Source organism: Pan troglodytes, chromosome 5, assembly GCF_028858775.2.
Source record: "Pan troglodytes isolate AG18354 chromosome 5, NHGRI_mPanTro3-v2.0_pri, whole genome shotgun sequence".
In the NCBI taxonomy this organism is placed as follows: Eukaryota; Metazoa; Chordata; class Mammalia; order Primates; family Hominidae; genus Pan; species Pan troglodytes.
In genome coordinates, this window is record NC_072403.2 from 183,081,480 (window position 1) to 183,094,710 (window position 13,231).

The 13,231-nt window shown below is 49.2% G+C and overlaps 1 pseudogene; it reads left to right on the forward strand.

The window, feature by feature from the left end:
- Positions 1-5,294: 5,294 nt before the first annotated feature.
- Positions 5,295-12,684, forward strand: LOC112207998 (uncharacterized; annotated as a pseudogene).
- The last annotated feature ends 547 nt before the right edge of the window (positions 12,685-13,231 follow it).

The following is a 13,231-nucleotide window of genomic DNA, read 5'->3' on the forward strand; positions in this document are numbered from 1 at the left end:
ATCAGAGAAATGTAAATCAAAACCACAGTGAAATACCACCTCACACCAATTAGAATGGCAATGATTAAAGTCAGGAAACAAAATTAGCCAGGCTTGGTGGTGGGTGCCTGTAGTCCCAGCTACTCCGGAGGCTGAGGCAGGAGAATGGCGTGAACCCGGGAGGCGGAGCTTGCAGTGAGGTGAGATCACGCCACTGCACTCCAGCCTGGGCGACAGAGCAAGACTCTGTCTCAAAAAAAAAAAAAAAAAAAAAAAAAAAGTCAGGAAACAACAGATGCTGGAGAGGATGTGGAGAAATAGGAACGCTTTTACACTGTTGGTGGGAGTGTAAATTAGTTCAACCATTGTGGAAGACAGTGTGGTGATTCCTCAAGGATCTAGAACTAGAAATACCATTTGACCCAGCAATCCCATTACTGGGTATATACCCAAAGGATTATAAATCGTGCTACTATAAAGACACATGCACATGTATGTTTATTGTGGCACTATTCACAATAGCAAAGACTTTGAACCAACCCAAATGTCCATTAATGACAGACTGAATTAAGAAAATGTGGCACATATATACCATGGGATACTATGCAGCCATTAAAAAGGATGAGTTCATGTCCTTTGCAGGGACATGGATGAAGCTGGAAACCATCATTCTGAGCAAACTATCACAAAGACAGAAAACCAAACACTGCATGTTCTCACTCACAGGTGGGAATTGAACAGTGAGAACGCTTGGACATGGGGCAGAGAACATCACACACTGGGGCCTGTCAGTGGGTGGGGGGCTGGGGGAGGGATAGCATTAGGAGAAATACCTAATGTAAATGACAAGTTGATGGGTGCAGCAAACCAACATGGCACGCGCATATCTATGTATCCAACCTGCACATTATGCACATGTACCCTAGAACTTAAGTATATAAAAAAAAAGAAAAAAAAAATCTTTCACCTTTTTCCAAAGTGTTGGGATTATGGGTGTGAGCAACCACATCTGGTCCTTTTTTTTTTTTTTTTAATGGAGGTGAAATTCACATAGGTTTGACCATTTTAAAGTGAACAATCAGTGGCATTCAGTACATTCACCATGTTGTGCCAACACTATCTCTGTGTAGTTCCAAAACATTTTCATCACCTCAAAATGAAACCTTGTACCCATGAAGCAGCCACTTCCCATTCTCCCCTCCCCTTAGCCCCTGGAAATCGGCTTTCTTTCTCCACGGATTTACATATTCTGTATATTTCCTATAAATGGAATTACACAATAGGTGACCTGTGTCTGGCTTCTTCCACTTAACCTAATGCTTTTGAGGTTCAGTCACATGGTGCCATGGATCAGCTCTGCCTTCCTTTTTATGACTAATACTCCACTGTATGTCCATATCACCATGTGTGTATTCACTCATTAATGTATGGACACAAGCCTCATTTTTAAGCACTTCAAATATGTTAACTCACTGAATCCTCACCACAAGGACAGATTCAGTTATTACATATTGATAGAGTGAAAACTGAGGCACAGGTAACATGCCTAGGATCACGTGGCTATGAAGCAGAAAGAGGACTCCAGCCGAGGCAGTCTAGTCCCAAAGTCCTCCCCTTCCTAGTAACCACTATGCTCTCCTGCCTCTCAGAGAACAACCCACATGGCACAACACGAGGGCTAAGCTGTCTGGTCTGTCTGGTGAAGCTTCAAATGCTGTTCATTTCAGATAAGGGGAGGTTCCTGGGCTGCAGAGGCTTCCTAGAGGAGGAAGACCATGTAAGGTCTAACTCAGGGCAGGTCAGGATGGTGTGAACTCACTCTGAACACAGTCACCGATGGGTGTTTATGAAAACTGGCTCTGGAACTCCCACAGGGAAGGTTCTTATCTTTGCCTGCACAACCCAGAGCCCTCTGGGTAGACTTCTAGACCGAGGCCTCTTTCAAATTAGAAACCTCAGCAAGATAAACTATTTTCTGTCTGGCTGCATCTGTCTATCTGTTTAGAGAGCGGGACATTTCCATCCTCCTCTCTCCAGGCATCCTTGGAAGTCTTTCCACAAGCAAGACATCTTGGTGAAATTTAATGCTGCAGAGGGAAGTGGTTTTCAGGAGAGAGGAGTCTGTTCCCAGAACTGTAGCACAAAAGCTAGAGGCTGAGTAGGAACATCTTAAACTAAGTCCTCAGTCTTATTTCCAGTTTTCTTCCTGTAGATCGGGGCTTAGGACACCCTGTCACATTTTCTTCACTCCTCCACCAGGAATTCCTAAAGTCCATGCTCTTGGATCCTGGCAAATCCAGGAGGCTGGGGGATGTGGCAAGCTTCAGCAAGACTGCCTGGGACCAACCCTGCAGCCTTAATTCCCAGGCCCACTCAGCCCAGCTGGCCAGCAAAGGCAGGCAGGGCTTCCGTGTCCACACATGAGAATGACCTGCAGCTGTTCTTTGTCCAGGCTGAGGTCCAGGATTCCCACGGCAGCTCCTAGGAAATCTTTAAAATTAGGTCGCGGATGAGCCTGTCAGTAGATTAGGTAAAGAACTTTTAGGAAGTTGAGGGTGAACCATCTGGAGGGTGAACTGGCTGGTGTGATTCTAGAACTGGGGGTGGTGCCCAGCAGCGTGTTTGTGGGAAGACACAGCCAGGCTTGGTGTATGATGTGGTGTGTGTGTATATTCACAGGTTCTAGAACTGGGGGTGGTGCCCAGCAGCGCATTTGTGAGAAGACACAGCCAGGCTTGGTATATGATGTGGTGTGTGTGTGTGTATTCACAGGTTCTAGAACTGGGGGTGGTGCCCAGCAGCGCATTTGTGAGAAGACACAGCCAGGCTTGGTGTATGATGTGGTGTGTGTGTATATTCACAGGTTCTAGAACTGGGGGTGGTGCCCAGCAGCGCGTTTGTGAGAAGACACAGCCAGGCTTGGTGTATGATGTGGTGTGTGTGTATATTCACAGGTTCTAGAACTGGGGGTGGTGCCTAGCAGCGCGTTTGTGAGAAGACACAGCCAGGCTTGGTGTATGATATGGTGTGTGTGTATATTCACAGGTTCTAGAACTGGGGGTGGTGCCTAGCAGCGCGTTTGTGAGAAGACACAGCCAGGCTTGGTGTATGATATGGTGTGTGTGTATATTCACAGGTTCTAGAACTGGGGGTGGTGCCTAGCAGCGCGTTTGTGAGAAGACACAGCCAGGCTTGGTATATGATGTGGTGTGTGTGTATATTCACAGGCATCGTGGAGCATATACACTTTTTTTGTGTGTGTTGAAATAAACCTTACAGATTACAAAGTACTTTTTCTTTTTTCTGAGACAGGGTCTCTCTCTGTCGCCCAGCCTGGAGTGCAGTGGTACAATCATAGCTCACTGCAGCCTCGATCTCCCAAGCTCAAGTGATCCTCCCGCCTCAGCCTCCCATGTAGCTGGGACTACAGGTGTGTGACACCATGACTGGCTATTTTATTTTATTTTTGTAGAGATGGAATCTCACAATATTGCCCAGGCTGATCTCAAACTCTTGGGCTCAAGCAGTCCTCTCGCGTCAGCCTACCAAAGTGCTGGGATTACAGGCATGAGCCACCACGCCCAGCCAGATTACAAAATACTTTGACATCTTTTCTCTACAGCCCTCAGAAGGAGGCAGGGCAAGCTCAATTAAATCCCATTACAAATGGGGTGACTGAAGCTCCATTCATGGCTTGCCCAGGGTCACACAAAGAATGAATAGCAGAGCCCTGAGCCTGTGTGCTTCCCTCTGTGCCAGGCTGCTTTACCCAGGCATGGGTGCACCTTGTGCATGGGACATTTCTTTGTTGTGTCCTGAGTACATTAAGCCACTCAGATATTCCTCAGGTGGAGTGAGGGGAAAATGTTTTCAGGTTGTATTAGTCAAAACAAAATACCACACACTGGGCGACTTTAAAATCATACATTTATCCCTCACAGTTCTGGAGGCTTGGAAGTCCAAGTTCAAGGTGGCAGCTGGACGGGTTCCTGGTGAGGGCTCTCTTCCTGGTTTGCAGACAGCCACCTTCTCTTCGCATCCTCACTTGGTGGGAAAAGACAGAGGAGAGAGAGAGAGAGAAATGACATAGAGAGAGAGAGAGAGGGAGACAGAGAGACAATGCTCTCTTTTCTTACCAGATCTATAATGAGGGCCCCACCCCATGACCTCATCTAACCGTAATTACCTACCAAAGGCCCATCTCCACATACCATCACATTAGGGGTTAGGGTTTCAACATAAGAATTTGGAGAGGACATAAACATTCTGTCTACAACATGAGTGGAGATCCATCTCTTCCTTACCTCTGGTAAGGGGACCACACGCTGCAGCCAGTGAGACAGTGGCATGTTCTTGTTACAACTCGATCTAACTCCCTCAGAAGAGGAGGCAAGGAAGGCGGACAAAACTGGGAGAGGGAGAGAGTGTCAGGAAGAGAGTAGGGTGGCCAGAGGCAGCAAATAAAATATAAAATGCTTAATTTTGAATCTCAGATAAACAACCAATAATGTTTTTTAGCATAAGTATGTCCCAAACTAAGCTTGGGACATATTTATGCTAAGAAATTATTCGTTGTTTATCTAAAATTCAAACTAACTGGGCATCCTGTATTTTAATCTGGCAACCCTAAAAGGCAAGGGCCAAAAATGCCAGAGGCAAGCCAACGGATTCCAGGAGGGACAACTGCTGGACTTTGGACTGATGATGCTCTTTTTATATATTTAACTTTTTAAAAAAGCCTCTTTTCTTTCTTTTTACCAGCTTTTCACTAGCTTTTTAAAAATTGTGGTAAAACATACATAACCTAAAATTCACCGTCTAAACCATTTTTAAGCATACAGTTCAGTGGGATTAAGTAGATTCACACTGTTGCGCCGCCATCGCTACCACTCATTTCCAGCACCCTTCCATCACCCCAGCCTGAAACTCTACCCATTGAACACAAGCTGCCCAACTCCGCCTTGCTTCCCCATTCCTGGCGACCACTGCTTCTGTCTCTGTGAATTTTGACTATTCTAGGCACTTCACAAAAGTGGACTCATACGATATCTGTAGTTTTGCGTCTGGCTTCTCTATTTAATTCTTAAAGGGGGTGGGAACTAAGCAGATCACAAGGGAGCTGCCCACAGAGGTAAAGACAAGGTCAGGTAGGCTGAGAGAGGCAGGAAAGCGGGTCAAGGTGTAGGGCTGGAGGGCAGGGGCGGGCCCTGGGCCTGGGCTGGGGGTCCTGCCCCGGGGCGCACCCAGGGCGAGGGCTGCCCGGAGGAGCCGAGGCTGGCGGACAGCTTGGCCCTGAGCTTGAGGGGAAGGCAGCGATGGGACAAAGGACGGAGGTCTGGGAAGAGGGTCTGCAGAGCAGAAAGCACGGGCGGCCCTGCGCTCGGAAGACAACGGATGGGAGCCGTGTGCACGTCGGGAGCTCGGAGTGAGCGTGAGTTCCGTGCCCAGGCCCGCGACTCGGCCCGCCAGGACAGCGCTCCGGGTCGACGGGGTCCTGGAGCCGCGCTCGGGGAGGGCGCAGCGGAGGGTGAACGGCGGCGTTAGGACCCGGAGGCGCGGGCGGACTGTGGGCGGCGGGGCTAGGACCCAGCGGCTCCGGCAGAGCGGAAGCGGCGGCGGGAGCTTCAGGGAGGGCGGCTCGCAGGTGAGGAGGCGTCCGGGGCCGCGGGAAGTAGGGTCGTGGGGGCCTGGCGGGGCGAAGTAGGGGACCCGGAGGGGCTGGAGGGAGGCGGGCGGGAGGCCCGGGACCGTTCCTGACCGAGAAGCCTGCGCCAAGCTGGTGTTCCGCGGCCGCTGCCCGGTGCCCGGCTCCACTGCGAACGCCGCCGCTGGGCCCCGACCGCCCGGGAGGCGTCTTGGGCTCGCCCCGGAGCTTCCTCCCTGGAGCCGCGCCCTGCACCCGGTCTTGCCCGGCCCTAGCAGGGAAGCCAAGGCTTGTGGGGCGCAGGGACCCGGGCTCTGCGGGGTCCCGGTTCCGCCTCCCCACTCCTGCGTCTTCCCGCCCCGGCCGGGTTCTGGGAAGCCTCGCGCGGCTCTTCCGCAGCTGCTGCCCGCCCGGAGCTCCTGGTCCCTCGTAGGGGACCCCGCTTCTCTGACACCGCGTTGGGTTCCCGGGGCCTACAGCGAGGCCTGTAACTCCGGGAGAGACCCTGGAGCGGGGTGTGGGAGAACGGTCTGGAGGAAGGGCTCCGAGCACTCCCAAATTATGAACCGTGGTCCCAAAGAGGCGCGCTGTGTCTGCATGTTCCTGGGAGTGCACGGTTTACATTCTCGAAAGCAGTGCTGTCGACTAGAAATATTGTGCGATACACATGTACAAGTTTTGTCACTTAAAAAGAATTTGAAAAAACTTCATAGATGCAAAAAAAAAAAACCACCATTATTAAAGAATACTTAGGCATTTGTGGAATGCATTGAAGAGTTAACAAAATGGATAGGCAGGAAATATCGCAGACCTAGAATGAATTGCAGTTACCCACTGTGGAACTGAGGAGCTAGGGTTTCTCATAAAACTCCGATAGAAGACGACTTTTGATAAATTTTTTTTTCCGCCAACAAAATCCCCTGTCTTCTCAACTAGTTATTGTCTGTCCACTAAATAAGAGGTGGTCCGTCACTTCTTCAGATGAGCACTACAGGCTTTTCAAAAGATAATTGCTAATCAACCCCTTTGTGCCTGGATTTTCTTATTTGTAAAAATAGATAGTACTACCTAACTCCAAAGTGTGTGGTGAAGACAAACAATTGGGGTGATGTATACTAAAGTAACGAAAGTGTTGACCACACACTACGGGCTGGTTAGTGTTAGAGTCCCTTGTTTTTCACTCAGTATCAAAAACAGATCTAATTTAGGTTTACATAAAGACAAAGTATCAAGATAAGGTGACTTACAGTTGGTACTACTAACAAAATGGGCTGAGATTTGCATTATTGCATGAAAACAACAAAACATATCAATAAATAACAAAAAGCTTGGAATTCAGACAACAGGTCCAAGTCTGGGCTTGATCTCAAGCTAGTGTTTTGATGTTGAAAAAATGTTATTTGGTCTTTCTAACCCCATTTCCTTATCTAAAATTGGGGATGATGATAAATTCACTGATAATAAGAGTTAAATGAGATTCTTGAGGAGTCAGAATGGTTCTAACGTATGTAGGTATTATTAGCAGTCATACTGTAGCATAAGAAAATACCGTCTGCTGAAAGAGGGACAATAAAGATTATCTACATGGTCATCATTTAAAAGCTACCAGATATAGGAAGAAGGGGCCATAAAATGATAACGTTATGATGATTAATTTTGATGCTTAGGTCAGAGTCCATTCTAGGATATCTCCTGCCCAAAAAGAGCAGAGACTCATTTCTTTGGAATCACAGGACGCTGAGTGAGAGGAAAGAAAAAGAAAAGAAATATTTAAGTCACATATGTGATTTCTAAAAGTAAAAGAGATGAAATTAGTAATATATTTTTAAAATCCAGTATATCCCAAATATGGTTATTTTAGCATGTAATCAATATAAAATAATAAGATATTTTACATTCTTTTTTTCTAGTCTTTGAAATTCGGTGCATATTTTACACTTATGGCACATCTCAATTCAGACTATCCACATTTCAAGTGCTCAGTGGCTGCATGTGCCTGGTGGCTACCATATTGGACAGCACAGGTCTAAGGATTTCATTCCTGCCACAAGTCCAAACTCCTAGCTTTAATTTTGAGTGTTTTTAACAAACTGGCCTCTGTTTATCATTCTTTCTTCTAGTACTTCCCCAAGGATGATTGTACCCTCAGCACTCAAGACCGCTTGCTGTTCCCCTACACACTTTTTGTTCAAGCTGTTTCTTTTACCTGGAATGCTGTCTTTGCACCTTCCTCCTGGACCTGGTTCACCCTTGTTGCCCAGGCTGGAGTGCAATGGCGCGATCTCGGCACACTGCAACCTCCACCTCCCCGGTTCAAGTGATTCTCCTTCCTCAGCCTCCCGAGTAGCTGGGATTACAGGCATGCACCACCACGCCTGGCTAATTTTGTATTTTTAGTAGAGATGGAGTTTCACCATGTTGGTCAGACTGGTCTCGAACTCCTGACCTCAGGTGATCTGCCTGCCTTCGCCTCCCAAAGTGCTGGGATTACAGGCGTGAGCCGCTGTGCCCGGCCGAGAGGCACACATTCTGCTAAGAGCTTTTTCCTGACTCCCCTAACTCCAAGAGGGATTTGTCACTCCTTAGCTTTGTACTCATGACTGGAGTAGAATGAATTTAATTTGAGTTTAGTTGTTTTTGAGACTCTCCCTGGCTAGTGTAGTGTCTTATTCGTCTTTGTTGTGATCATGGCCTGCACCTAATAGATAATCAGTAGATGTTTGCAGACAGAAAGTAAACCACTCATCAGGTGTATTCAGTCCCATTCTTGAACGGGCTTGCTGCCTCCTTTTTGAGATTTGTGTATGTACTCTTCTTTCACGCATATGTGTGAGCAAACACACACACACTAACAAGAAATTCATCTGAAGATGTGCACAGGAAATATCTTGCATCTTCACCCCCTTTGTGATCTTACATATGGGAGAACTGAGGCACAGAAATAAGTTAGGACAGCCAGCAAACTTGCGTCAGTATAAATACAGAGAAGAGGAGGGAGGAACATGCTTGAAAGGGGTGTGGTGGTCTCAGAGGGTTAGGTTTCTCAGTTGGCTGGGCATCAGCTGGCCATGCTTTAGTTATTTGATGGGAGGAAAAATAAGTGGGAGGTGAGGAGTAACTCCTGGGCTCTGATGAGTATTCAAGGCAAGTACAGATCTGGAAAGCCTGTGTGCAAAGGAGGAACTCACTGAAAAGTGCTGGCCTGAGGAGGGCAGAAGGGAGGGCTGGGGAAGCCAGCAGGGGGAGCAAAGGAATAGGCTCCAGCTGGGTGAAGATGTTGGTGTGGTATGTTATGTAAAATATACAAATTATTATTGGGAATAACCATGTCTCAGCAGTGCTAGTTCTCAGTTTGGAGAATGGGAAATGGAAAGGATCAGATTCAGAGACGGCAACTTACTCAAGGTCACAGCATTTTAAACCCAAATGAAATCTCCTAGGCCCTTCATACCAGACTCATCCATCCCTACCTACTTGTGTTGCAACCAAGGGCCCCACTGTAGTGCCTAGGGGAGCAGGTCTAGGGCATAGTGCCAGGCCTGATTAATGTCTTCCTTAGCATTTTCCAGCGAGGGGCTATGATTAGGCCTATTTATAGGGGCCTGGTCCCTTAATATTCTGCCTGGTGCATCTCTTGCCAATCAAATCAGTGCTGTCTGCAGTGTGATTGCTGCTTTAGTGGCACCAGGGAGAGGAGTTAATTAAACCCAATATAAATAGACTTTGCCCTCACTTTGCAATTCCAGGCGTGTTTTTCCTTCCTGTCCTCCACTCCCACAGGCACCTCTTTCCTCTTGGCCCCCTAAGCTCTAGCCTGGGTGAGCAGGGCTGGATACTCCTATACCTAGAGTCACTAGCCACTGCCCAGTCTGTTTCAGGAGCAGGCCTCAAATTCCTCAGGGGTTAAAGTGGGAAGAACCGGTGTGTGCACATTTTTTGTGCTTTTCCAGAACTGGGTACCATTTGGCAGTTGATCAGGCAATCTCCCCCACTACCCCATTTCTACCCCTTTGTTTCCAGCCTCTTTTTTCCTCCGCAACCAAGGTTTCTTGTTTATCCAAGGTAGGGAGCTGAACTGAGACAATGTATGGAAAGGGTGCCTGGCAGGTAGCAAGCAACTTCTAGGGGGTCAGAAATGTTGCACCTTCTCTGAACTCCTCCATTGACCCTACAGATTCCCCAGTCCCTGGTCCTGCCCTTTCCCTCATTCACTCAGCAGGCATCAGCAGAGTCCCATCTATGCGCTCCTGGCCTCTCAGCAAATGCTCTGTCCCCTCCTCCCCTATCTGTGCAGGCTGAAGCTATGTGCATAGTTGGGATGAGGGCTGTGTTGTCTCAACACCACCCTGCCCTGTGGTGGGTGGGTGCAGGTGGTCGTGGGTGGCTCTGATGCTCCGGCTCCCACCCACAGGCACCATGACTCCTGTGAGGATGCAGCACTCCCTGGCAGGTCAGACCTATGCTGTGCCCCTCATCCAGCCAGACCTGCGGCGAGAGGAGGCCGTCCAGCAGATGGCAGATGCCCTGCAGTACCTGCAGAAGGTCTCTGGAGACATCTTCGGCAGGTGGGTGCTGCCACCCACCCCCACCTGATGAGAGGGCCATCCCTGTCCTGGGATATCCCAGCAACACACCCTCTGGGAGCAGCCCCCTTGGGGAATCCTGGTCCTGGGGAACCCATCTGGCTTCCCTGTGTGGGAGGGGCTGAAGTGAGAGCCCAACTTGGAAGCTTTTACTCCTGGGAGTCCGAGAGCTCACTCCCTTCCACCCCACTTAGCCTCCTGGTTTCCTGTGGTGGCTCTGCTCTCACAACTCGTGCTTTTCCTCCCACTGGAGGGCCTATTCCTTCACGTTTTCCTGCAGCCAGCAAATATTTACCCAGCAGTGCTCGTGTGCAAGGCAGTGTGGGAATCTCTATATATCCAGCCACGGATAAGGCAACATACCTCTCCATGGAGCACACATTCTGGCAGGAGAGAAAGACCTAAATAAGCAATACATGATTAGTTCTTCAATAACAGTTGTGACAAGGTCTATTGATAATATTTTGTAATCACTAATATTCATATAAACCGTGCACCACCATTGATTTGAGTGCATTAACTCACACTTCATGAGCAGGCACTGCCGTCATCTCATTTTATAGATGAGGAAACTGAGGCACAGAAAGCCTGAGAGACCTGGCCAAGTGACAGAGCCAGGATTCAAAGCCATAGATCATGGCCCCGGGTTATGTAGGTTATTACTGCATCTGTTCAGGGGAGATGGGGTACTGTGAGGCTCGTCATGGGAAGCCTGGCTTGGTCTCAGGTCAGGGAAGGCAGATGTGAGGAAATGACATTTATGGTAAAGTCTGAGGGTTGAGTGGGTAGGTTGGGAAGAACATTCCAGAAAGAAGCACATGAACTACAGCCTGGAGGTGGAGGACCTAAAAGGAAGCCAGCATGGCTGGAGCATGGAGTGGCCATTGAGGGAGGCGAGCTGGAGGGGTGCAGCTTCTTGTATTGGCAGTGCTGACCTCGCACAGTCCTTGGGCTCCAGTGACTTCACTCAGTGTTTATCTAACATGAGTGAGTGAATGGTGTTTGCTGTTTTTTTGGCAAAGGTCCCAGGGGTTGTCGGGTACACAGGTCCTGTCTTTGGCCATGAGCAAACTGAAATGAGGCTTGGTCTCCTTCCCAGGATCCCACACCATGCCTCACATGGTAGACCCCAGCGGGAAGTATGTGACTGCCTGACTCGGGTGCCTCTCGTGGTCCAAGTCATCCCTGCCCTGTCCCTTCCCTGGTTGTCGTCAGACCTGGAGCCCCTGCTCCTTCACTTTGCAGCCTCCTCTTCTGTCACCAACTGGGAACCCACCTCTTCCTGAAAGTCCTGCCCCACTGACTCACCGGCTTGCCCCAAGCTTGTCAAGAATGTCCCAGTAACCAGGGGGCACGCACTGAAGTGACTGAGAGGTTACCTTGGAGTTGATGCCTTGGCTCAGATCCAGCTCCCCTGTTTTCTTCCTCTGTAACCTTGGACAACCCAACCCCTCTAAGCCTCAGTGTTCTCATTTGTGAAGTTGTGGTAATAATGGTAGCTTCCTGGTAGAATTATTGTAAATATTAAATTAATCAAAACATGCAAAGGAATGGAACAGTGCCTGGCACCTAGAAAGCCTTCAGGAAATGCTATCTCTTCCCCGTTGATAATCTTGACCCGTACACTGCCTTTGGTTGCCATTCATGAACCTGCCACCAATAGTAACAGAAAGTGCTGGATGCACCTTTTGAGCTTATCGTTGTGCTAGATGTGCCCAAGGGAAGAGGACGCAGGTCTTTAAGAGCCATCAGCTCCAGATTGTGGCCACCCCATGTCCAGCACTTAGAATGGAGGCCAAAACCATTCCCTCGGAAATTGTGTTTCCTTGCTAAGACGGGGACTGCATGGTTGCCCTTCTCTGAGGGCAGCCCTGGATTTTTGGCATCTTTTCTTTCCTGTCCTGGTACTTGGCACCTTGTAGACAGTTGCATGTCCCCTGCCCAGAGATGGGATGAGGAGAGGGCAGGAAGGCATTTCCTGGGTAGTGGAGTGCTGCGTTCATTGAGTGTGGGTTCTCCAAGCTGCTGGCACAGCCCAGGGAGGGCTGGATGCCTCTCAGGAGCGTTGGGCCTGAGTCCTGGCTCCCTCACTCCTGGGTTCCAGGTCACTGCATCTGTCTCTCCACCATGTGCTCCACCTCGTGCTGGACCTTAAGAGATACCAATTATGTGGCTGACACTGTGTCCTAGAGGCTGGAATGGGAACACATAGGGCGAGATTGATTGTTAATTGCTAGCATGAACCGCGTGGGCTTCTCAGGGTCTAGAGTGGAGAGAAATCGGTAAGAATTGGTGGCACACCTGTCAGAACTCCCCAAACCAAGCTAAGCAAAAATTGACCAATCAGTAGAGCAGCCTTCGGAGTAAGGGCTAAAATGATGTCCTCAGGGCCTGGTTTTGCTTTCCTTCCATGTCAGTTTGCTTCTTTGGGTCTGGCTGCATTCCCAGACAGGCCATGCTGTCGTGGTAGCAGCAATTTGCTACCACATGGTAGGGTTAGGGTTAGGGAGAGGGTGAGGGTGAGGGTGAGGGTGAGGGTGGGGGTGGGGGTGGGGGTAGGGGTTAGGGGTTGGGTGGGGGTGGGGTGAGGGTGAGGGCTAGGGTTAGGGGTTAGGGGTTAGAGTTAGGTTTAGGGTTAGGGTTAGGGTTATTGGTTAGGGTTAGGGTTCGGGTTCGCGTTCGGGTTGCGGTTTGGGGTTAGGGTTAGGGTTTGGGGTTAGGGTTAGGGATTAGGGGTTAGGGTTAGGGTAGGGGTTAGGAGTTAGGGGTTAGGGTTAGGTTTAGGGTTAGGGTAGGGTTAGGGTTAGGGTTAGGGTTAAGGCGCTGGGTTAGGGTTAGATTACAATTTCTAACCTGTTTTATTTTGTTTTTTTTTTTCAGAGACAGGGTCTCCCTCTGTTGTCCAAGGCTGGAGTGTAGTAGCGCTATCGCAGCTGACTGCAGCCTCAACCTTCCAGGCTGAAGCGATCCTCCCACCTCAACCTCCCACGTGGCTGAGACTACAGGTGCTTGCCACTATGCCCAA